Source organism: Globicephala melas, chromosome 4 (assembly GCF_963455315.2).
Source record: "Globicephala melas chromosome 4, mGloMel1.2, whole genome shotgun sequence".
In the NCBI taxonomy this organism is placed as follows: Eukaryota; Metazoa; Chordata; class Mammalia; order Artiodactyla; family Delphinidae; genus Globicephala; species Globicephala melas.
The window spans coordinates 82,424,350-82,449,143 of record NC_083317.1 but is presented as its reverse complement, the minus strand read 5'-3'; the positions used below and the strand labels follow the sequence as shown (position 1 = coordinate 82,449,143).

General features: G+C 49.6%; 1 long non-coding RNA gene across 2 annotated transcripts in view; it reads left to right on the top strand.

Annotated features, from left to right (window-relative positions):
• Nucleotides 1-5,273: 5,273 nt before the first annotated feature.
• LOC132597254 (uncharacterized) overlaps nucleotides 5,274-24,794 on the top strand; it is an 84,012-nt gene continuing 64,491 nt past the window's right edge. Inside the window, exons 1-2 of one of the 2 annotated variants that reach the window (XR_009563742.1) lie at nucleotides 5,274-5,380; nucleotides 14,019-14,125. This is a non-coding gene — a long non-coding RNA (uncharacterized lncRNA). Of the gene's footprint in view, nucleotides 5,381-5,523; nucleotides 5,615-14,018; nucleotides 14,126-24,794 lie in introns of those variants that run through there. The other variant, XR_009563743.1, reaches the window with a different exon arrangement.

Genomic DNA, 24,794 nt, shown 5'->3' with positions numbered 1-24,794 from the left:
CCCTCTGTCTCGTGGTCTGTTTGTCCATCAGGGCATTGGGGGCTTCCAATTCTCAGGCCCTACAATCTTCACAATTTAAAGGAGTCAAAACAAACCCTTCACTCTATTTATGCCGAGAGGGAACAAGCTCCTGGCCGGGCCTAATGGATTCCAGGTGTGCCCTGTGCCCTGCAGCCGCTGAAGCAGCTGCGGTGGCTTTGGCTGTGACTCTGCCCCACTGACTGGGAGCGCTCAACTGGGCCAGACCTTTCCAGCCTGGCCCTCCAGCCTGTGAAGAGTATAGAGCTGGGCCAGGCCCTACCCAGTACAGTGGAAGAGTCCGCCTTGTGCTCAGAGAGCCTGGGGTTCAGAGCCAGGAAGTCCCGTCCCCCGCAGCATACATGGGCCTCTTCCAGACTCTGCCTCCCCACCCCTCCCCAGCTACCCCAGTCAATGCTGAGCACCCACTGTGTGTCCTGCCTTGACCTCAAGAGGTTCTGGGGTTGCTGAGATGATTTTCACAGACCTCTGAAGCTCCTTCTCACAGGAGGTCGACCATGGGAGTGACCTCCCAGAGAGGCTCGGGGAACCAGGTGGGAGCCCAGGGGGCATGAGTGAGGTTTCTTTCATTACCATTATATATTAATTATCATGTTATACAATCAGAGTGACAGCTGCCATTTATTAATGGAGAACCACGGGGCCAGGCACTATATTCGGTGCTTTCCATGCATGAGCTCATTAAATCCTCACAGCCATACATGGATAGGCTCTTGCCCTCTCCAAGAACAGAGAGGGGACAGGAGGCTCAAGGGTCCCAAGAGACTTGCCTGAGGTCACAAGGTCAAGAACCGGCTGAAGTGGGGTTTGAGGCCAAGGCTGTGTGACCTCAACGCAGGGCCTGTCCAGCTCTACTGCACTTTACACAGACCCTTCCCTGAAGAGTCAGGGAGAGTGCCAGAGTGCACACTGTGCACTGTGTGAGTGTGCACGGGAGGACCTGGTTAGAAGGCAGAGCAGGGAGGGATTTCTCCCTGGAGTGATGCCAGAGGCTCATACTCCCATCAGCTGGGCACACTGTCCCCTCCTCCAGACCCAGCCCACCCCTGCCCCCAGCTTCCTTACCACCTCTGGACTGGGCATCCCCTCAGTTCTGAGCAGGGTGGCAGAGGGGGCTGTCGGCATCGGGGCCACCATCTAATCATTCCACTACCACCCATATCAGCTGGGCCCTCGGGGACAGACTGGGTGGTCACTGCATGGGGGAGGACTGGAGACCCACCCTAGAATTGCAGGTAGTGTGTGGGCATGATTGCCTCAGCCCTCCTGTTTGGGTAATTATTAGTAATAATCATTTTTAGTCTCTACTGTCTCAATAATCATCCCATACGTACAGACCTCTTATTGTTATAACTTCTCAAAACACCCCGTACTTTCCCTCCTAACACCAATTTGTCATTATAAGTTGATTTACGTATCTGTTTGGTTAATTCTGCCTTACCGCTAGACTGCAAGCTCCAAAAAGGCAGTCTGCTTTCTGCTGTATCCCCAGTGCCCGGCACAGCGTTGACACATAGTCCTTACTTAACAAATTTTTGTTGAATGTATTTATGGATGAGTGAGTGAAATGGAGTCCGTGGGAAGCAAAGAAGAGGTGGGGTAGGGCCACGGAAGGAGGCTGGGAAGGGGGAGAGGTACGAGGTTGAAGCTTTTGGAGTCTATGAAGCTGAGCGGGATGGCACTGATGGTGCCCCCTGAGAAGCCACGTGTGGCTCTGGGATGGGGCAGCTAAGTTCTAGGGCCTCTTCATCTGCCTGGACCCGAACTGTGGCCTGCCGCCCCTCCCCCTCCCCCTCTACCCCCACCCCCTTTCCCAGCAGGAAATTAGAGGGAACCTGTGGATTAAAGCCCCTCTTGCCTCTCCAGACCCTCACAACCGAGAAGGGCCACCAGCCAATTTTTTTCTCCCTCCCACTGACATTCAAAAGGGAATTCTCGTAGGACCTCAGTATTTGGGCCACTCAGGGAGGCCATGGAGAGCCAATCTAAACTTATATTGCAGGAAGGGACTTTTCCCAGCCTGTGTCCCCTTCCTTTTGTGTCTCTAGAGCTGTTGAGCTCAAGACACCCTCTCCATCCCTCAATCCCCACTCCTTCACCCCAATATACTGGGTGTGTGGAAAGGGAAGTTGTTAGGAAGATCTGGGTTCAAAATCAGCTCTAGCAAGTTCTAGATGGGAGAACTTGGGCACCCTTAGCTTCTACAAGCCTCAGTTTCCTCATCCCTAGAATGGAGATGATAATCTCCACCTTGTAGTGTTGCTGAAGAGCTAAACAAGATCGTGTGTGCAGGGCGATTCCAGTGTGGGACACCAAGTAGGCACTCAGCAAAGGGCAATTCCCGGACTCGAATTCCTGCTCTGCCACCAACTAGCCGTGTGATCTTGGGGAGGACACATCACCTCTCTGGGGCTCAGCTTCATCTGTCAAAGAAGAGCATTGGATCAGATCATCTGAAGGCCCCTTCCAGCTCTGACTTGCTTGATTCTCTTCTGAGCAGGGAGCCCCACCCCTGGGGCAGGGGCAACAGGAGCGTTCTTTCAGCTCAGATTCAACCCACGCTCACGCTTGCCCACTTGCCCGGCCCCATCCTGCACATTTAGCCTGTAGCTGTTGCCACACTGGCCGCGCCTCCGACACCAGGCTGTTCCCCCACCCTACCTCACCTGCCAGGGCCACAGGTGGTGGCTCTGTTCTTCCGGCACTGCAGGAGCCTGGGAGGACAGAGGAAGAGGATGGGAGAGAAGAGGGAAGGGTAAAGGGGCTGGAGGAGAGTAGTGAGGGCTAAGGGCAGGGCAGGGCCTTGAACCCTGTGGAATTATTTCCAGCCCTGCAGCTTTCTAGCGGTGTGTGTCCTTGGGCAAGTGGCTTTAACGTCTCAGAAGCTTCTTTCCTTATTTATGAACTAATAATAATAACAATTTTCGGATTGCTGTGAAGATTAAATGAAGAATATATGTCAAGTGTCTGGCATTCTGGAGTTCTGTTCTCCGGAGGCGGGAGGAACATGCATCCTTCCGTCAGTCCCCGAAGACGGGGAAGTTCCACGAAGGCACCGTGGGGACGCTGGGGCGACTCCCCCGCGGGCCTGCGCACCTCACGCCGCAGTCGGAGGGCCCTCCCCCGCGGCTGGCAGCCTGGCTTCCTAGGCCGGGGAGCCCCGCCCACGGCGCAGGGGGGAGGCTGCGGCCCGAGCCAGCCGCCCGCCCCCACCCGCACCGCCTCTGCCTCCGCGCTAGCGTCTTTGATCTGCAACCTTCAGGGGGATTAAGAGCCTGAGAGACCCTCTCCCCGGGGTCCCCCGCTCCCCGCCGCCCTCCCTCCGGGCTGACCTCCCAGTCGGCGGCCCGGGCTGGGGGCTGGCTCCTCCGCCGGTGGTCCCCGCTCCTGCCCGCCGCGCCTCCGGGCAGGCCACTGGGATTACAGGGGCAGCGGCCGCGGCGGGCAGCTTCCGGGAGTCCCGGGGGCTGGGGCCCTGGGTGGGGGGGGCGGGACGAGGGGAGTGGGCTGGGGGCAGGGTGGGTGCGGGCCCGGGCGCCTCCCGGCCATTTTGGCCGGGGAATCTGTGTAAAGTGTTTAAAAAGAAAAACTCTCCGGAGGAGGACGTAACCTTTTCTTAACATCTGGGGCTCAATTAGCTAATGACAGCAAAGCCTTCTCCGGTGTCGCTGACCCTTGGGCAGCAGCCCCGCTCCCCCACCCCCGCTATTTATACAGCTGCGGCCCCTCGCTGGGACGCGGGGCAGGGGGCTTGGCTGGGTTATCTCGGCGGAGATCCGCCGCCCACTCCAAAAAAGAGAGAGAAAAGGCTTAGCACACGGTCCCAGCCACCGGCCCCGCAGCCCTCCTCGTCGCCGCTCACTCCTCTCCCTCTCCCCGCTCTTGGCGCGGCCTCCGCCTTCCTCCCCTTGGCCTTCTCGGCTCTCCCTCTCGTCCCCTCACACCTTCTTCTCTCTTTCCCTTCTCCTCCTGCCCTTTTCTCTTTTCTTGTTGCCTCTCCCTTTCTCCTCTTTCTTCCCTTTGTCTCCACTCTCTGCTTTGCCTTTTCTGCCCATCTTTCTCACTCCTCCACTCTCTCACCCTCTGCTCTGTCTCTTCCCTTTCGTGTCCACCATCCCCTTGCCTGGTTGTCTGTCTCTCTTTTCTCCCCTCTTTCTCTGTCTTTTCTCTCTCTCCCCAGCGGCTTCCCCTCTCTTTCTAACTCTGAATAGCTCCCTTGTTCCCCTCTGGGTTCCTGTCTCTCCCTCTTATTCTAGTGCTTCCTCCCCACCTTTGTCTGTCCCTGTCTCAATCTCTGAATGCCTCTCTGTCTGTCCTCCCAGAGGTGCGTCCTGCCCTGGCTGCCAGGCAGATACCCCCAAGGGAGGCAGGCCTAGTGCTGGGCCACCTCTGGGCCAAGCATCCTTCCCACTGCAGAGCTGGGCAGGCCTGGGGCTGAGCGCTTGAAGACCTACCCGGATCCCCAGTGTGGGAAGTGTGGGAGGACTGTGTTTAAGGCACCACCTCTTCGTGGTTAGAGCCAGAGGGGATCCCTAGTGGCTTCCCAAGACGCCCTGCCACTCCAGCTCCTGGAATCTCACCTTCCCTGACACTTGCTCACTGCCACCCACCCCAAACCCCTGCTTGGTATTTTGAATCCAGATGCAAGTGCAGACACACGCTTTCCTCTTCGTCTTCCTTCAGCGCAGTTAAAACAGGCAAGAATCTTTTTAAAAAAATTCACCAATACTAAGAAAAAAAGTGCAGAAACTATAAATAGCACAAAATAGTCCCGTCCAGAGGCGGTGTAGGGTAGCAAAGAAGAAAACAGGACTTGGAATTAGAGAAGCTGGGTTCAACTTGGAACTCCATTATTTAAACAATTCTGTAATCCTGGGGGCATCACTTGAGCCTCAGTTCCCTCACCTGTAAAATGGGGATAATAATAGTTATTAAACAATAATGAAATTCATTGCCTATAAGCCTGCCTATAGTAAGTGCAAGGCGAAGTTCTTTCCGTTAGGACATTTGCTTTTTATTTTCCTGGAGAAAATCTTGCAGTCTATTTTTCCAGGAGAGCGCCATTATCCAGAATTCTGCCTCTACCTCTTCCTCTTCCAAATATACTTGAAACTCTTGCACCCCTTGGAGACTCCTCTAAATGAGTGAAGACTTCAGATTCATTTCACTGAAAAGCTCAGGTGGATAACGTTTGCAAACAATGGGGGTGGGCGGAGTTCCCAGAGTTCCTGTAGCCCTAGGGTTGATGCCGCGTAGGACCCTCGGCTTACTGCGTCCTGGGCACTGCGGCGCGTGCTTCGCATACAGGATCATGAATCCCCACGAGAACCAGCAGAGAAGGGTACTGTTACCCCTTTTTACATCCGGGGAAACGGAGAAGCAGTTGTCCAAGTACCACTGCTATCGCGGAGCAAAAACTAGACTGGACCCCAGGGGTCTCGCCTCTAGAACCCAGGAGGGGGGGGTGGCTCTCCCGACCGGTAAGAGGTATAAGAGGGAGAGGTGCGGGGACACTTTCGGCAGCCGGAGCGGGGCAGAGGAGGGGCACAGCTGGCACTCGTTCTGGGAGGCATTGGTAGGTGGGCTCCACTCTCCGACCCAGAGCCGGCCGACCCTGTGTGCAGGCGGTAGGGTGGGGGGACGCAGGGTTGGGGGACGCAGGGAGGGGTGCTGAGCCCTGGCCGCCGCCGCTGCGCCCGCGCCGCCCCCAGGACTGGCTCCCAGTGCGCCCGGCTCGCTGCCGGCACCGGATGGAGAGTCCTGAGAAGGCTTAATTTGCAGGAAGACATTCTCATCAGATCTCGTCTCCGGCAGCGGACCGCTGCTGCCGGGGGTCGGACTGGGCTCCTCCCAGCACCCCTCCCCCGGGCCCTGGCCGGGCGCGAAACAGGGATGGTGGCAGCAGTAACTGGAGCCCCGGCGCCGGGCCGGCCGCGAGGGGCCGAGGCCTTTGAGAGCTTGGCTGCCTCTTGCCAAGGTCAATCAAACCCTCCCACGCTCGGGAGGCGCGCGCTGGGTGCGCTCGGCGGCGAGGGGCGAAGGGCTAGAGGTGGGGGGCCCGAGCGGGCCGGCCAGCGTAGGGCAGGGGCCCGGCCTCTGCGGATGCTTCCCGCCCCCTTTCCGGGCAGGTGCTCGGGGTTCCCGGGCCCGGGGGAGGATGGCGTGGAGGTGCGCGGGCCAGAGGCTGGGACCCACGCAGCGGGGTCTGACCCACCCTGGCGGAAATGGAGACTAATTACGGACGTTTTAATTCAAATATGCACCTGGCTGAGCTTTTTTTTTTTTTTTTTTTTTTTAGGGCGGAGAAAGGGTGTAGGGTAGAAGGGAAGAAGTTCCGGAGAGAGGAAAGTTCCGGAAGCACTTGATTCCATGATAAAGGCTACAGGGCTCTACTCACCCGCTGTGTGGCCTTGGGGAAGTTACTTGACGATGTTGTTGGGCGTCAGTTTTCTACTCTGAAAAAGGGGGAAAACGGGTCAAATTTATTCCCAAGCTGGGTCACTCTGTCAGCGACAGGTTGGAAGTCCAGCCCTCAGGTTGCTGTCGGAGGATGGAGAGGGGACGGGCTGCAGGAGGTGTGAGGTGTGTGTCAGAGGGCAGAATCCTGGGCGTTGCAGAGCATCTGGAGTCGCAGAAACCAGGAGCACGTTTCCAAGGACCTGTGGCTAACTGTCCCCACTGTTGACCAGAAGTCAAAGTGAGGGACCCGGGGAAGGAGACTGAGCGAAGTTCCCCGGATTGATAGCGGGAGGGTCAGAAGGAGGCGGCTCCGTGGTAAAAGAAGATGGGGGATGGGGTGGGAAGCAGGGAGGAGAAGTGTGTGTTTTATGGTGGGACCTGCTTGAGCTTAACTATAAGGTTGGAGTGGAGGGGAGGGATGGGTTGAAGATACCATGGAGAGAAAGGGGAGTTGACTGATGGGGTCATGTCCTGAAGCAGGCCAAAGGGTGGGAGCTAGGGCACAGGTGGGAAGGAACAGAAGGAGACACATCCGGGTGGTAGGTGGGGGGGAGGAGGAGAGGATGTTTTGACCTGGAGTGAGCACTCTTCATCGCCTTATTCAACTCAACTCAGTGGTGGAGGAGGCCTCAGTGTGGTCCTCTAGTGAGGAGTAAGCGTGGACCTGGAAAGAATTCACCATGGAGGCCAAATCAGGAGTAGGGTGGGAGGATGGAAGCACTGATGAGCAGGGATGCTGCCGAGGTTGGACTGCAGGAATTGGAAAGCAAAGTAAAAGAAATCTTTGACGAGACAGGAGAGGGCTGGCATTTACTGAGATTGTCTTGTATCCTTTTATTCATTGTCTCATTTAATTCCCCACCACGCAGTGCAGTAGGTGTTATTAATCCCCTTTTCTAGATGGAGAAATGGAGGCTCAGAGTGGTGAGGAACTTTGCCCAAGGTCACTCAGCTGGTAAGAGTTGAAGGCCTGACTTGAACCCAGGTCTGACTGCCTCAGACTGGAGGCTGCTTCCAGTTTGCTTTGCTGGGTAGGAGTTCTGACCCTGGGGCCTCAGCGGTCCTTCCTTCCCCAGGTGTGGCCATCCTGGGGCACTGACCCATTTGGCTGGAAGGAAGGGGCTGGGCTTTCGACCCAGTGCAGCTTGTCCTGAGCCAGCCTGAACTTGCAGGAAGCCTCCACCCAGCTGAGATGAGGGGGGAAAGAGTGGGCATTATTTTTTCCTAAATGAGATCAAACCATATATATTTTTCTGCAAAATGCCATTTTTATCTTAATATTCCCATATATATATGTGTGTGTATATATACACACACACACACACACACACATATATGCCAGTTTTAAAGTTGTGTAATCCTCCTTTGTATAGCTATTCCATTTATTATTTATTTTTTTCCTGACCACTGGACATTTATATTGTCTCCAAGGTTTCGCAATCACAATGCTTTATACATATCCATCTTTGTAAGAATATCTTTGAGCAGATAGAGGTATTTCTGCAGGATAGATTCCTAGAAGTGGCATCAATGGGTCAGGGATATGCTTGTTTTAAGTTCTTACGAATAGTACTAAACTTCCCTCCAAAGAGGGAAGTATCTTTGTATCAATTTACAATCCTTCCATCAAAGTATGCGCATACCCATTCTTTCACATCTTCGCCACTAGGTATCATATAATATATACACATTTGCCAATCTAGTGAGCAAAAAAGAGTTTTTCAGTTTTGTTTTCATTTGTTTCCCTGACTCTCTACAGATTGGTCAAAGGCTCATTAGCTGAAGAAAGCATTGTTTGTAAAGACCTGAGGAAGATCTCAAGAATGAGTAGCAGAGGTGTAGGGCAGCCCTAAGGAAGAACTTAGGGTCAGTGAATGCTGTCGGGACCTAGGTAAGGGAGGCAGCACCATCCCTTTCTGTGAGCACATTCCTGTGCTCCTGGTGGATCACACACCCCTTGAGCTCTGAGTGAGGGCTGGCTACCTAGGCACATACAGACTGGGTGAAGCCTGGCTCCACAGAGGCTACAGGAACAAGCTAACAAGCTGCATGGGGCAGAGGAGGGCAGGTTTCAGGGAGGGCCCAGCAATGAGGTCAGCTTCCTGAAAGACCCAGGGAAGATGAGGGTCACCAGGCTCCGGGTGCTGAATGAAAACTGGGAGGTTCATAGGCCAAGGAGCTGAATGATGGAAAGAGACTAGGACTTCAAATTATTATTATTATTATTATTTTGGCTGTGCCACGTGGCTTACAGGATCTTAGTTCCCCGACCAGGGATCAAACCCCGGCCCCCGGCAGTGGATGCACAGAGTCCTAACCACTGGACTGCCAGGCATTCCCTCAAATTCTTAACTTAGAAAAAGTGGGGGTGGGAGGAGATGGAGAGTGGTAGGAGCATTCCCACCTTCACACACATACACCCATACACATAGCTATCCCCAGGCTATTCATAACATAGTTGTTATTTTTGAGTACTCACTACATGACATCGTCTTGTGTTTCAATTTATTGAATAATTTTGTTCTTGCAACAATTCTATGAGATAGGTCTAATTATTATCCTCACTTTACAGATGAGGACATGGAGGTGTAGAGTTAAGTTGGTTACCCAAGGTCACAATGCTAGATAGTGGCTAAACTGGAATTCAGACACAGGGTACGGGGCTTCAGAGTCCATGCTTCCAGCTGCTATGCACACGGCTTTTCACAACCTTCCTCAGCTGGTATAATAATAATAAGTCATTAACTGGGAGCAAACCAGGCACACTACGTTTTTCATCTCTAATGCTTACGACGAGTCTGTGTAGTGGAAGGTGTTATCCTTAATCTAAAGATGAGAAAAGTGAAGTTCAGGGAAGCTGAGTACCTTGGCTAAGATCGCCCAGCTAAAAAGAACTTGAGTCAGAATTTGCACTCAGATTCATATGAATCTGAATCCCCTGCCCTTCTGTGTCACCACAGGACCTTTCATGACATAAGGAGAGGAGAATTGGTCAGGGCTAGAAGGGACCTCTGAAACCATCTAATCCAAATCTCTCATTTGGAGAGAGAGAGGTGCAGAGAGGGTGCGTGCCCAAGGTTACGCAGTGAGTCTCAGAACCAGACACCTCTCCGGGGCTCCTGCTGTTTTATGGGGACTGATTTTTTTTGCTTCATCTCTGCAGAGATGAGAGAGCATGTGAGTGCAGCCTGGAGGGAGAAGCTATGTGTATGTGTGTATGTGGGGTGGAGGGGGAGGGCAGGGGGGCTGTCTGCAGTACTGTGGAGAGCCCTCCCTCATCAGCAGGGCTGATTGGGAAGCAGAGTGGCAGCTTGGAAGAGGAAGCCATCCTTTTTCTGGAACTGGAACCTGGAACCTCTTCCCCTTCCCGCCCCCTTACCTTCCCACGCCTGGGTATGTGCACACACACACATATCCATCCCCAGCTTAAACACAGCATGAGCTGGTGTCCTGGACAGAGCTGCTTTTGAAGGGTTTCAAGAGCCTCTCACCATGCTGGTTGACCCAGGGACTGCCATTTCACCTTATAAGGCCACCTGATAAGTTACGCATTGTCCTTTCCAAGGGTACGTTTAAAAATGCAAATTACCCTAGGACCTAGCAACACAGTGAAAAGGCTATATCAGTCATTCACACCTTCCTGTGAATGAGTTTGTGAGCTAGGATGGTACCTATTCTCAGAATTCCTAAGTTCTCTGAATATTTTTAAAATCTGGATTTAAATTTCAATGATATTAAAATAATTTAGCAGTTATAAAGATAGAAGTCTTTGCAGTTAAACATTTTACTGCACAAACAGGGTCTATGAACTGCTGGGAGCTCACAGACAAGATCTATGAGAAGGGAGACTCTAAGCAAGGATTAGACAGGTGGAACCTCTGTTACAATGGGCCTTTCCAGCCCTGGCACCATATCTGGCAATGCACTAGAGGCCCAGAGATCTGGACTCTAAGTCTTGGCTACTTGACCACTTGGGGCCTCGGTTTCTCTAGGTATAACATTCACTCACTCTTCACTTTCCAGCATCTTCAGCCAGCCCTGCGTTGGTTGCCAAGAGGGATAGGATATGAATGAGGTTCAAGCCTATGAGGTCCAGACAAGCTGGTGGAGGCACTGAGTCTGGCACCCTCCTGTCTGAGAGTTCAACACAGAGGGTAGACAAAGGCGACAGGGGTCTAGAGGAGGAAGAGGTTGCTTCTGCCTGCCCAACACAGGTGGGCTTTGTAGCTGACCTGGCTTTGAGCTGGACCTTGAGCTGGGGCCATGGACCGTGAGGACTCTGGCCCTACAGGCGGAGGGGATGGGTGAAGTCGGGTGGGTGGGGTGGGCTTGTGGACATTGCGGGTGTGAAGTACGTTTATGGGACTGGACCTATAGCTGCAGGACCTCAGAGATCATCTCGCCCAACTCTCTAGGGTAGAAGGGAATATCATGAGGCCCAAATTGGTTCAAGAACCTCCCCCCAGTCACACAGCCAGTTGGGACTGTGCAGACAGCAAGGAGCTGGGCAAGAATTTTTCAATCTGGAGCTGAGTTCCCAGCCTCAAGAATGTTTTCAGGGAGTCCAGCCCGAGCTGGCAACCCCCTCTTCTACCACACATTCCACGAAGCCTGCTGTAGGCTCCAATGACCCACCTCTTTCCCACCCCCAGGGCTCCTGAGACACACTGGCCCACACACCTGGGGGGTGTTTTAATTTTATTTCCCATCAACAAAACAGCCACATCCTGGCAAGAACGAAGGTGGAGGGAAGCCTTTAGCCCACGCTTCCCAGCCCCTCGTCCATGGGCTGCAGTAATAGAAGTCAGACTGGAAAGAGGTGTATAAACCAGAACCCGCAAAAGGCCTCCCCAGACCCCAGCTTGTACAACTTCCCGAGCTGGGAATAGCTTTCTGCTAACAAGGGCTCTTGAGCACAGACAGCCTGTCTCCACTTGGCCCGGGGAGCCTTTCCCTCTCCTTGGCTGTGGGGCCTCTCAGGCCATGCTCACACCTTTGGGCTGGAGGAAATCCTCCCCACATGGACTTCTTAAAGTCCACCGCCACCCAGCCCATCTGGGCAGAGAAGGGGTTTGTTGCCCCAGGATTAACAGGTAGTGGTGAGGTGGTCAGAATGAGGATGGGCCCCAAATAGCCTACAGTGTGCCCACTTCTCTCAGGAAAGATGTGGAAAGAACAAGCTAGTGTGGGCGTCCATTATAGATGTCCAAAAGGACGGCTGTGAAACCCAGATTTACTAGGTCCTAGTCTGTGACCACCATGACCATCAGTACTGTCACCGTTTCCATTCTTACCGCTATCACTGTTTGCATTTCTACCACCACTGTTACCACTGTCTCCATCACCACCACTGCTTCCATCTCCATTATTACCACTGTCTCCATTTCCACCACTATCATCTTCTTCATTCCACCACATCCACCACCTCTATCTTTACCACCATAACCACCACCACCTCCACACCCACCACTGTCAACATCACCATCAATCTCATCACCATCATTTCCCCCTCAACCATGACCTCCATCACCACCTCCACTAGTATCACTACCTTTATCACCAGTACCATCTCCACCACCATCTGTGCCCCCACCGCTTCTCTCTCCACCATTATCACCATCCATCTCCACCACAACCACCACTTCTGTCTTCATCACCATAACCATAACCACCTCCACACTCGCCCCTAGCAACATCTCCGTCACTCCTCACCATCACCTCCACTATAACCACCAACTCTACCTCCACCACTCTTAGCATTTCCATCATCATCTCAACCATGACCTCCACCTCTACCACCATGCCTACATTCACAGCCACCACATCTACCACAACCATCACTTTCATCTCCACTACCATCATCACCTCTAGTTCCTTCACCATTACCACCATCACCTCCACTAATATCACTACCTTTCTCACTAGTACCATCTCCACTACCACTACCACTACCCCTCTTATCTCCTTTAACACTTCTGTTACCTGCTACCACCAGCACAGTTACCCTGCCCACCCCTACCTCTGCCCATTTTAAACCATCCACACTACATAGAACATAAAGAACTGCTATTTGGGTTAACCCTTCAACCTCTTTTCATTTGCCCAACCCCAGAAAGGCCGACCAGAGACCCCATATCTCCAGTTTTTCTTTTGAGACTTCTCATGAAAGGTGAAATTAAATGCCATGCTCTTTAAGTTAAGGAAGATTATGTGTCTCTTGCCATTCCTGGTTTACCAGGCCCATCATTCTGTCCTGGAAGGAAATTGGATTACTCTGACAGAATGTGTTCTTTGGAAAGCAGTGCTGGTTATTACCTAATTCCTTATGACCTAGTGTTTGCAGATTGATTTTTTGACGACGTGTCCCAGTAGTTATCTATTATAGCAGCTTGGTTGATGGTCCCAGAACTTCCAAAGGCATCTGCTTTCCTCCAGGTTTAAAGAGAGGCAGGGACAGGCTGCCTGGGTCTCCCTCTTGTCTCCAGGCCCCTCACCAGTTCCCCATACATCCCCTCAGAGTGAGAGCTAGTGATCTGATTCCACCTTGGGCCAATTCCTTAAGTACCTAAGCATGTAAGTCATCAGGACTCCTTCATTTCCTCTAGAACCATGTGAACACACACGTTCTTCCCTTTCCCCCTTGGCTTCCTGCCCCTTCATGATCCCATGCGGTGCCTCTTTCAGCTTTTAGATCACAGCTGACATTTTTAGGCTAAGGAAAAATTAAAAGCCTCTGCTTTTTCAGTGTCATTGCTTATAGACTTTCTCTCCCCAACTCAAAATGAGCCAATAATCTCCTTATCCCCTTTTGTTGACCTGTTAGAGTTAGAAAATGTTTTTCTCATTCTTTTGCTACCTTAGACAAGTTGTGTCTCATTTCTTTTTCTGAACGACTCTTCTGATTTTTCTCTCCACAGCCTTTTGTTATTTTCTTGTATGTACCCCTCTTTCATAACCTGGCCTGACTTCCACTTTCTTTGGCACAGTCATTATCATTTTAGTTCTCTGAGAAGCTTTCTGCATAACTAACGAGTAATCTCTGGGTCCCTTTAAGCTGTTTCATGCATCAGGAGAGTTTCATTCTCTTCTTCTAATTTTGTTGCCTTACGTGGAAATGTCCCATTCTCCTTAGAGGGTGCCTTTGGTTCTTAAATTCAGTCTTTGTGCTTTTCATCTTGGTTCTCAAAGCTCAGTGTGGAAAGCTTTCAGAAAGGGCCAATTTCTGAATCTTGTTTGAGTTCCTGCTTTTCTTCCTTTCTCTCAGGTGGTGGTCCCCTTTCTCAATACACTGTCCCTTCTCCAGTGCCTTTAGTGTGTGACTGTCACACCTAGTTGGCATCTGGTCCCCAGGACACATATTGGGGTAACCACCTGGGGAGGGAACTAGCACCTGGGTCTGGTCACTGGTGCCCACACTGGGTGAGGGTGGGAACACTCACTAGGAGTGTTTGGTTACCGAGGGGGGCTCTCTCCATGCACAGGCCCATTTGCTCATTCTTGGACTCCTTTATTTCCTCTAGAACCTCTGTTTTTGTTCGGGAACCTGCCAGCTGTGGACTCACAGGATGGATGAGTCTTCCTGACAGTCAGCTTGATAATGGTGTGGAGGAGCACACTGGATAGTAAGGTACACAGACCTGAAATCAGGTTAATTACATAGAAGGTGGCAATTGCAAGGCATGAAGACTGTGGTGTATGTGTGTGATGTCTTTTGCCTCTGTGCTGTGGGAGGCTTCTCCAAGAAAGCCATATTTGAGCAGGGTCTTAAAGTTAGGTAGGTGGTCCAATGGTTAGGACTCCTCGCTTTCACTGCAGGGGGCCTGGGTTCGATCCCTGGTCAGGGAACTAAGATCCCACAAGCCACATGGCGTGGCCAAAAAAAAAAACCAACAACAAGGTAGGTGTTTGCCAGGAAGAGGAATGTAGAGGGTGTTCCAGGCAGAACAGGGTATGCATTCCTGGCAGAGAGGGCCACATGAGGCAAGCTGAGCCTCCAGACTCCATGAAGGCCCACGGTCTCCCCAGCCCTCATCCACTGGTCTAGATGAGTCGTGTCAAGACGGCCCTGCCGAGGCCTCTTTCAGGACCTCTCCAGGAGGCCCCAGTGGTCCCAGTCATCTGTTGTCATCTCCCAACTTGCCTTCTCAGTGAAGACTTTCTCCGTCGAACCTGGCCACCCAGTGTCCCTGCACTGCTGGGAGGAGACTTGGGACCTCATCCCTTCCCTTTCCTAACGGCTGTGACGGTAGGAACTCCATGAACCCTTCTTGAACTCCCCCTGAGACAGGGATCTTCTCTTCTCCCCCAGGATCCAGCTAAGCATCCTTTGCACTCTAGATTAAAATTTCTATGTCTAGAAAAGCTAGAAAATACACATTAGCAAAAATTTAAACATAGTTTCAAAAATCACACATAATCTGGCAGTTCAGAGTTAACCTTGTTGACATTTTGGTGTATATCCTCCCAGAGGTATAATTTCCTCTGACAAAACATGTAGTCAGCAAAGTGGGCATCTTTCAGAAGTACACATAGGTCTACCTTATTATTTCAGATAGCTCCATAGTACGCAGCTGTTCAGTTGAACCCTAATTTATTTAAATCTGGAAGCTTCATGAATGGTGCTGACTGAAAAAAAGATGAGGAAGGGCCTTTGTAGATTCTCCTGCATTTTTCATGTTCCTTTGGATCCCACTGTTTCACAGGATATAGAAAAAGCACTGGTTCTAGAGTCAGGAGATGTGAATTTGAATGCATTTCACCTATGTGTGTTGGTCTCGAATCTATCCACACTCTCTCTGAGCCTATATGGCATTTTTGAAGCATTTAACACAACTGACCACTTTCCCCGTCTTGACCTCCTTCCTTCCTCTAGCCTCTGTGAGGACACCCTCTACCCCAGCACTTCTCCTATGTTTTATCTTTCCTTCGTAGTTCCCTGAGCTGGAGCCTTGTCTTCTGACCAGCACTTAGCTGTTGGTACTCCCCAGGGCTCTCTCCCCTCCTGCCTCTGCCCACTTCTTCCCACTCAGCTCGTTCCCTTTGGGTGACCCATCTAGTTCCATATTTGGAGGACCAAACTCTCTCCAGCCCATCTCTCTCTCCTGAAATCTAGATCCACATGTTCAATAGCCCAAAGAACATCTCCATCACAAACTCAGTGTTTCCACGTCTGAGCTCATTTCTCCTTCCTCCCAGCCTGTAACTCCTCTTGGAGTCTCTGTCTCAGAGACTGATGCCATTCATCCCAGCCAGAGGCCAGGAGTCATCTTGTGTCTTCTCTTTCCCGCCAGCTCCCCTCCCAAATCCAATGCATCAAACAGCCTCGTTCCTTCTCTAGCCCTGTCCTTCCTCTGCTCCCACACCCTGCCTCAATTCAGGCTGTGGGATCTTCCTCCTAGACTATGCCCGCAGCATTCTCACTGGTTCCCCACCTGCAGATTCTCCCACAATCCACCCATCAGGATCCTTTCTACCAAAAAAAATTTTAAGGTATAATTTGCATACAATGAAAGCACATATTTTAGGTATACAATTTGATAAATTTTAATAAGTATATTACATCCATGTAACCACCACTCCAGTGAAGATATAGAAGATTTCCATCATCCCTTAATGTTCCTCGTGATCTTTTTTGGTCAATCCCTGTTCCCATGGGCAGTTGCTGCTCTGATAACGTTCATCGTAGATTAGTTTTGCCTATTCTGTAGAGTTTCACATAAATGAAATCATATAGTTTGTACTCTTTTGCTTGGCAAAATATTTTTGAGATTCCTTCAATTTTGTAATCATTTTAAAAGTGAATATTTATTTAAGCCAATCTCCTGCTTACAACTTTTCATATAGCTCCCCATTATCCAATTCCTGGCCCCTGCATGGATCCGGCCTCCTCTCAAATACTGCCCATCCTTTAACCTTAATTAAATACTGAACCATTTGTTCACCTGCACAAACATGGCTCTTTGTGGGTGAGTCTGCTCATCTCCAAAATAGTTTGCCGGTGAACTCCTACTCATCTGGTAGCACTCTGTTCAGACGTAGATTCTGTGAGGTTTTCTCTGACCTGTTCCCACCCCCAGGGCAAAGAGTCTGTCATCTCCACTATAATGGACTGTGTCCACTATTCTAGTCACCCCTGAATCCTTGCCCTTCATTGATTGAATGGATTTCTTTCTTAGCCTGATTTCTGTGTCTTGTACATTATTTATCATGTTCCCATTACACTGTATGTGTTTATGTGCTTGTGTAACCCCTCAGCTATGCTCAGAAGGATGGAAAGATTCATTCTGTTTCCAGAAATTCTTCCTGTGGAAGGCGCTCTTGTTGCCTTCTCAAGTGACATTCCTGCAGTCTTCTTTGCTAACAGATCTTGATCTTGTTCAAGCAGCCATGTGCCCAGAGATACTTTTGCCAGTGATTGGTTGAGCCGTGGTCTAGTTCTGGCCAATGAGACCTAAGGGACTGATCTTCAGGGGGCTTCTGGGAAAGGTTTTTCTCCCTGAAAAGAAAAAATGAGAGGTAAATGCCTCTTTTATACCTTTTTACCTTTTATACATTCCCCTTTCTTTTTCTTTGGAAGACTATTGTATGAGGGTGTGATGTTTGGAGCTATGGTATCCATCTTGTGACCATGAGGCAAAGGCCAAAAGAAGAACAGAGACATGGATCCAGCACCCTGACATTACTGAGTAACTAAACTACCTTCAAACTTATTGTTATGTGAGGTAATTAAATGACTTTACTGCTTAAGACACAATTATTTATTATTATTTTTTGGCCGTGCCACATGGCTTGGGAGATCTTAGTTCCTTGACCAGGGACTGAACCCAGGCCATGGCAGAGAAAGTGCCGAGTCTTAACCACTGGACTGCCAGGAAATTCCCGTAAGACACAATTAGTTGGGTTTTCTGATATTTGCAGCTGAAGGCATTCTTAACTGATAAATTTTGTGAATAAACTTTTTATTGACAATTTTTTTGAGATAATTGTAGAACCTATACATTTTTATGAGATTATGAAGCACTTAATATCAAGGTGGTGCAGAACAATCTGTACTTTTCCCCTCAAGTGACCATACCACATCCACGTCTACCTTGAGTGGGCCTCAGGGAGGCTTTCCTTTCTATCCATGTTTCTCAGTCTTCCAACCTCTTGACCCCTCCCCTTGGAAAAATGAAAGAGCTTTCTCCTTTGGGCTTCTGACTGAGGCTCTCAGTCAATCAGTTCCAGGTAGTTTTTCCCTGTTGGAGCTGGGGAGGGAGGGTTTCAGGTCCTAGATTATCTTAGCAACCCATGAAAAAGGAGTTGTTACCCCATTCTGTAGAGAAGTTGAAAATCAGGTTAGTGAAAAATCTAACTGGAATCACACAGTTAGTGAGCAGAGGAGCCTCATGGTGTGGTGTGCTCAAACTCATGGTCTTTACTTCAGTACCGAGCCTTTCTTGGGCTATGATGTGGTTCCACTTTGCTTTGGGTAGCGGCCATGAAAATGCACTGACCAGGTCTCCTACCCTGGTGGGTGTAATTGGCCAAGGGCCCCAGCTGCTGAGCATCGGTGCTGGGGCCACACTTCCCACGGGCTGCTCTCCCTCTCCCCACACCGAGCACAGCAGGGGCCCTAAGAGAAGCCCGTTCCTGAGCGATGCAGCCTCCTCTGAGAGTGACTTTAGCTCAAAAGCTTCCTATTGGCTTGGCTGAAACCTCCCAAGAATTACACTACCCATCCCACCCTTCTTCCTTCCCTCTCTCGCGCACAGGGCTCAGACCCACAGCACGGCCTGACAGTTCTGTGCTCCTCTGGCTCACTTCCCTTTTTCTTTCACAGATGCTTCGGCAAATAACTCTCTTGCATATCTAATCCCATCTTGGGGTCTAGCTTCTCAGAGGATCTGAACTCATGTGCTTTGGTTTTTGGAACCCCCAAAGTCAATCTGGCATCCTGTATACAGAGCACCTGGCATGTACTGGGTTGTTTCCTTCTCTTTTCCTTTCAGTGTGTATGAAGATATTAACAGTGGCTATGCCGTGAGGCTGTTCCTTTTCTAATAGGAGCGAGATGGACTACCCTGCGCCCAGGAGAATATGCGCATACCTGGAAATTATTATCTCCTGAGTTCAGAGAGGCTGAGGCACTTACCCAAGGGCATACAGCTCACGCCCAGGTGCCCACACATATACACACTGTGCATGGAGTGGGGAGACAAAGTCAGTGAAGAGACAGGGTCAGGATGCAGTGTGGGGCAGGCAAAGGGCATGAGGAAAGCAGCCCCTTCCTGCCCCTCCCAGCCAACTTCCATGGCTGGTCTGTGTGTTTTGGTGCCATGGCAACAGGCTGTGAGAGCTGCTTGTGGAAAGTGAAGTTTAACCTCAGGACACTGGGGAACTAAGATAGATGGGCCTAGTGGATACCAGATCCATGACCTTCTGGCTTTCCAGCCTTGCTCCAGCCTGGAGACGCTGCCCAGCTCAGCCAAGCCCTCAGTCATTAAGAAATGCCTTTCTCAGGCTTCCCTGGTGGCGCAGTGGTTCAGAGTCCGCCTGCCGATGCAGGGGACACGGGTTCGTGCCCCGGTCCGGGAAGATCCCACATGCCGCGGAGTGGCTGGGCCCGTGAGCCATGGCCGCTGAGCCTGCGCGTCCGGAGCCTGTGCTCCGCAACGGGAGAGGCCACAACAGTGAGAGGCCCGCGTAACGCAAAAAAAAAAAAAAAAAAGAAATGCCTTTCTCTGTTCACACTTGCTGCTTATCCAGCCAATTGGCTCACCTGCTTGGCCCTACTAGCTCTGATTCTATATAGAATGCTCTGTTATGTTTGTCTAAATCCTCTCCATCTCTCAGGGCTATTACAGTCTCACCACCGCTTGGAAGCCTTCCATGATTTCCCCAGTCCACAGAGCCCCCTTCTTCCTCTGAGCTTGTCTAGCACTTACTGTGCTATCTGTAGCATTCACATTGTGATGTTTGGACTTTGTTCTGATCTGATCCAGCAGGCTCCTGATATGTGCTACACCCTGTGCTAAGTGCTGAATGTGGGTATCTCGGGGCCAGGTCTGCTCTAGGGTCATTAGACCTCAGACAGGAGACTAGCAGACCATCTTGAAGCTCCAGCTTTACGAGCAGGAGAGGCCCCATTGGCTCCCAAACTAGGCAGGACAGAGGGTGCAGGTTGTAGCTTATTAGAGCCTTGCATCCGAGGACAGACAGGTCACTTTCTGAGTCTCATTTTTCTCAGCTGTGAAAAGGGGATGATAGAACCTACCTCAGAGGCTTGTTTTGAGGACAAATGAAATAATATATGTAAAGTACCTAACACAGTGATGGGTCAGACCCCACCCTGAGCCCCCTGAATCTGCCTAAATGAAAGCATTGGGTTCTCCTCTTTCCCTTAGGGCTGTTCAGAGAGCTGACTCTCCTGGGTGGTGAGGTTAAATGAGGCAAAGGCCTGCCCTCTAGGAGCTCAGCATCTAGGGCTTTCGCACATTTGCTCTTATTTAACTTTCCATCAGCTCTGGGATAGGACGCGCTGTTCCTACGTCAAAGGGGACGGAGGAGCCGGGTCTCAGAGAGGCTGAGCCACACCCTAGGTCACAGAGCTAGTAAGCAGTGGAGCTGGCCTCAGAGTCAGGCCTGAGACATAAGAGAAGCCCTCAGTAAATACACAGAGTCCTTGGGTGAGAAGACTTGACACTGTGAAGATGTCAGTTCTGCCCGAAGAATTCTATAAATTCAACATAATGCCAATCAGAATCACAACAGGATGTGTCTATGTGTGAAATTTAACAAGCCAATTCTAAAGATAATCTGGAAGAATAACTGTGTCGGAATAGCCAAGAAATATTTGAAGAAGAACAATGAGGGAGGACTTGCTCTATCAGATTACAAAACACCATCAAGCTGTACTAATTAAAATGGTGGTGTGCTGGCACGAGACAAGACAAATGATTGGATCAAGGTCACCGAATAGGGAGTTTAAAAGGGGTTCTTGTATAGAGAGGAATTCAGGATGTGATAAAGTAGCATTTAGAAACAGCGTGGGGACAACCGGCAGTCGAGTGAGCGGGCCGCATCGGGAGCGCAGGGCGGCGGGGACACGATGACGAACCCCATCCTCCTGGTGCTTATTTCTCCGCTCAGTGACGGCCGCGGACGGGGCACGCGGGACCCGGGGACCCGGGACCCGGAAGCATTTTTCTCCAACGTCCCTGGGCGAGATACAACTGCCGGGGAGGGGACGGATTCCTCCCTCCCCATGCCGGGCCGGTTCCGGCGCCGGAATGCGATTCCACCGAAGGTTGACAGCAGGCCGGCCTCAGCCGGCGCGAGTACGTCGAGAACTAGAATTTCCATTTGTTCTTCTTGTTGTTGTTTCCCCCTCCTCTTTCCCCTCGCTGCCGCTGCAACGAAGGAACATCCACCAATGAGACGAATAAAAATACGGTAATATTTAAAATTAAAAAAAGAAAAAAGAAACAGCATGGAAAGGATGAACTCTTCAAAAAATAGTGTAGAGACAATTGGCTATCCTTGTGAAAAAACATAAAGTTGATTCCTGCTTCACACCTTTCACAAAATACATTCCAGATGGATTAGAGAGCTAAGTGTAAAAAAAACAAAGCTATAAAACTATTAAAAGAAAATATAGAAGAATTTGTTTATAACCTTGGGGGAGGAAAGGCTTTCTTTAGCAAGATATAAAACGCGGAAACCATAAAGGAAAAGATTGCTAAATTTGATTCGTCCAAATCTAAAACTGCCATATGACAGAAGACACCATAAATATTGTTAAAAGACAAGTGACAGCCTGGAAGAAGGTATCTGCAACATATGCAAACGGAAAGGATTAGTATTCAGGATATATAATGAATTCCTACAAATAGTAAGTGAAAGATAAACCATTCAAAAGAAAAATCGAGTGATAATTCGGAACAGACAGTTCACCTCCGAGGAACTGCAGATGGTTGATAACAACGACGACAGCTCAGCCTTGCTAGTCAGCAAAGAAATGCAAGTCATACAACACTGAGCTAACATTTTTCACCCATCAGATTTGCAACATCTTTAAAAGATTCATAATACCTACTGTTGGCAGGAATTTAAGGGCATGAACACCTTTTTCACTGTTGGTAAGAATGGAGTTTGTCACGGTGTTTGTAGAACACGATCCTGCAGTATCTGTGGAAAGTGAGGGGCCCAGACCCTCCACCACAGTGAGTCCACATCTCTGCCTGGAGAAATGCTCCAAGTGCACAAAGAGGCCTGGCCACAGGGAGCCTTGGTGGTAGTGGCAGAAATGGGAACAATCAGACACAACCCAAAGGGTCATTAATAGAGAAAAGGCTAAATACATTTCTGAATATCCACATTAATAACAGTTTTCTGAGGCCCAAACAAATGAGGTAGACCTCTGCATCCTGAAGTGAAAAGGTCTGGATACCAGAGAGAAGCAAGTCACAGGATGATCTGGCTTTGTTTATGTAAACATGGTTGCAGGCTTTGAAATTATGTGCATGAGGAAGAATATTCTGGAAGGGTACCTATCAAATTGACGATCCCTGGGGAGGGGAGTGGGATTGTGTAGGAGCCAAGGTGGGCTTTATCTGAATGAACTATTTAAATTTTTTTTACAATGAGTATGTATGCATGTGTTACTTACATAATAACAATAGCACATTTAAAATAACTAGAAAGACCAGCTCTTACTCAATGCCCAACAGTTTACGTCCCTAATTTCCAAGCCCTGCATCTGCTACTGCCCTCGACCTGTTGCTTAGATCCAATCACTGAGTCCTGACTACACACATCAACCTTTACCACCTCCACCACACTGGGCTCCTTGTCTGGGTTCTCGCCTTGTGCCCCTTGGCCTAGCATGGATCACAACAAAGGGGAATTGCTCGTGGCCCTTGTGCCAGAAGAGCACATGGTCCAGTAAAATAACTTCAGAAAAGATGTGGTTGGAAAAACCAAGGAAGGCTTCCTAGAGGAGGTGGCATTTGAGTTGAGGCTTGAAATATGGATTTTTTTAAAAAATAGAATTTTATATTACTTTATTTTTTGGCCATGCCGCACAGCATGCGAGATCTTAGTTCCCCAATCAGGGTCGAACCTGTGTCCCTTGCAGTGGAAGCGCAGAGTCCTAACCACTGGACCACCAGGGAATTCCCAAAAGACGGATCTTTTTTTAAAAATTAATTTATTTATTAATTTATTTTTTGGCTGCGTTGGGTCTTCGTTGCTGTGCGCGGACTTTCTCTAGTTGCGGCGAGCGGGGGCTACTCTTCATTGTGGTGTGCGGGCTTCTCATTGCGGTGGCTTCTCTTGTTGCAGAGCACGGGCTCTAGGTGCGTGGGCTTCAGTAGTTGCAGCACGTGGGCTCAGTAGTTGTGGCACACGGGCTCTAGAGCACAGGCTCAGTAGTTGTGGCACAGGGGCTTAGTTGCTCCACGTCATATGGGATCTTCCCAGACCAGGGCTCGAACCCATGTCTCCTGCATTGGCAGGAGGATTCTTAACCACTGCACCACCAGGGAAGTCCCAGATGGATCATTTTTATCCTAACCTCCTTGCCCCAAATTCTGTTAAAAACTACATAACATTACAGAAAATTTGGATAACAGAGAGGAAAAAATCACCCCCATAATATATCCCCTAAGCCAATAACTTTTGCAAATTCCCTTCAAGTCTTTTCCACAAGGCACATACATATTTAAGTATTACTATGAACTGAATTGTGTTCCATCAAAATTCATATGTTGAAGCCTCTGATAGTATTTGGAGACAGAGGCCTGTAGAAGGTAATTAGGTTTAGATGAGGTCATGAAGGTGGGGCACTCATGATGGGATTAGTGCCCTTATGAAAAGAATAAGAGACACAAGAGCTCAGCTCTCTCTTTGTGTGCACACACAAAGGTCATGTGAGAATGCAGGGAGGAATCAGCTGTCTGCAACCCAAAGAGAGAGCCCTCACGTGAACCCTGCTGGCACCTTGATCTTGGACTTCTAGTCTGCAGAACTGTGAGAAATAAATTGCAGTTGTTTAGGCCACCCCATCTATGGTATTGGGTTGGCCAAAAAGTTCGTTTGGGTTTTTCGTAGGGTGTTGTGGAAAAACCCAAACGAACTTTTTGGCCAACCCAGTATTTTGTTACAGCAGCTTGAGCAGACTAAGACAAGCATGCGATCTAAATAATGCATTTGATTATATGTTTTGTTTTTTAAACATAACATTATATCATAGCCCTTTTTTACATTACTAAGTGAAATTTATGATGGTCACTTTTAATGGCTGTGCAATATGCCATTCAGTGAGTGTACCATGATTTAATTATCCGTTCCTCTATTGTTGGATTTTTAGGTTGTTTCTTACTTTTAAAGTTGTAATGAATATCCTTGAGCATGTAGGGTTTTCTTTTTCCCTTTTGGGTTATTTCCTTGGAACAAATACATTCTCAGAAGTGGAAATACTGGGTCAAAATTTATGAACACTTTTATGGCCCTCAAAACACGTTGCCAAATTGCTTCTAAAAGTATAGTTCCAGAATACACTGAAGGTGTTTTTAGGCAAATATGAGAGGTATAGGAACGGGATGGGGGTCCCAATTCCAGGAAGCAGCATGTGTGAAGGTGCATTGACCAGTACAGACTTCTGTGATTTATCCCTTGAATGCTACAACAAGGCCACAAGGTAGAATTCTATGGTAGATTACATAGTTACAGATTTATGTAGCAGATTTACATAGCTTCATCATCTCGAACTAGTTATTTAAAATGTTTGTCCTGGGACTTCCCTAGTGGCGCAGTGGTTAAGAATCCGCCTGCCAATGTAGGGGACACGGGTTTGAGCCCTGGCCCAGGAAGATCCCACATGCTGCGGAGCAACTAAGCTCGGGTGCCACAACTACTGAGCCTGCGCTCTAGAGCCCGCAAGCCACAGCTACTGAGCCCGCATGCCACAACTACTGAAGCCCACGTGCCTAGAGCCCATGCTTCACAACAAGAGAAGCCACCGCAATGAGAAACCTGCGCACCGCAAAGAGTAGCCCCCGCTCGCCGCAACTAGAGAAAGCCCATGCACAGCAACAAAGACCCAACACAAAAATATAAAAATAAGTAAATAATTAAATTTATAAAAAAATAAATAAATATAATGTTTGTCCCTTGGTGTCCTAATCTATGAAATGTAGATAATAGAGCTTTCTGAAAGGGCTGTGGACAGGATTAACTTTTTAAAAAATACTAGCATGGTGTCTACAGTATAGTAGAAACTCAGTGTCCTAAGGTAGAGTGTGGTTTGGTTTTTT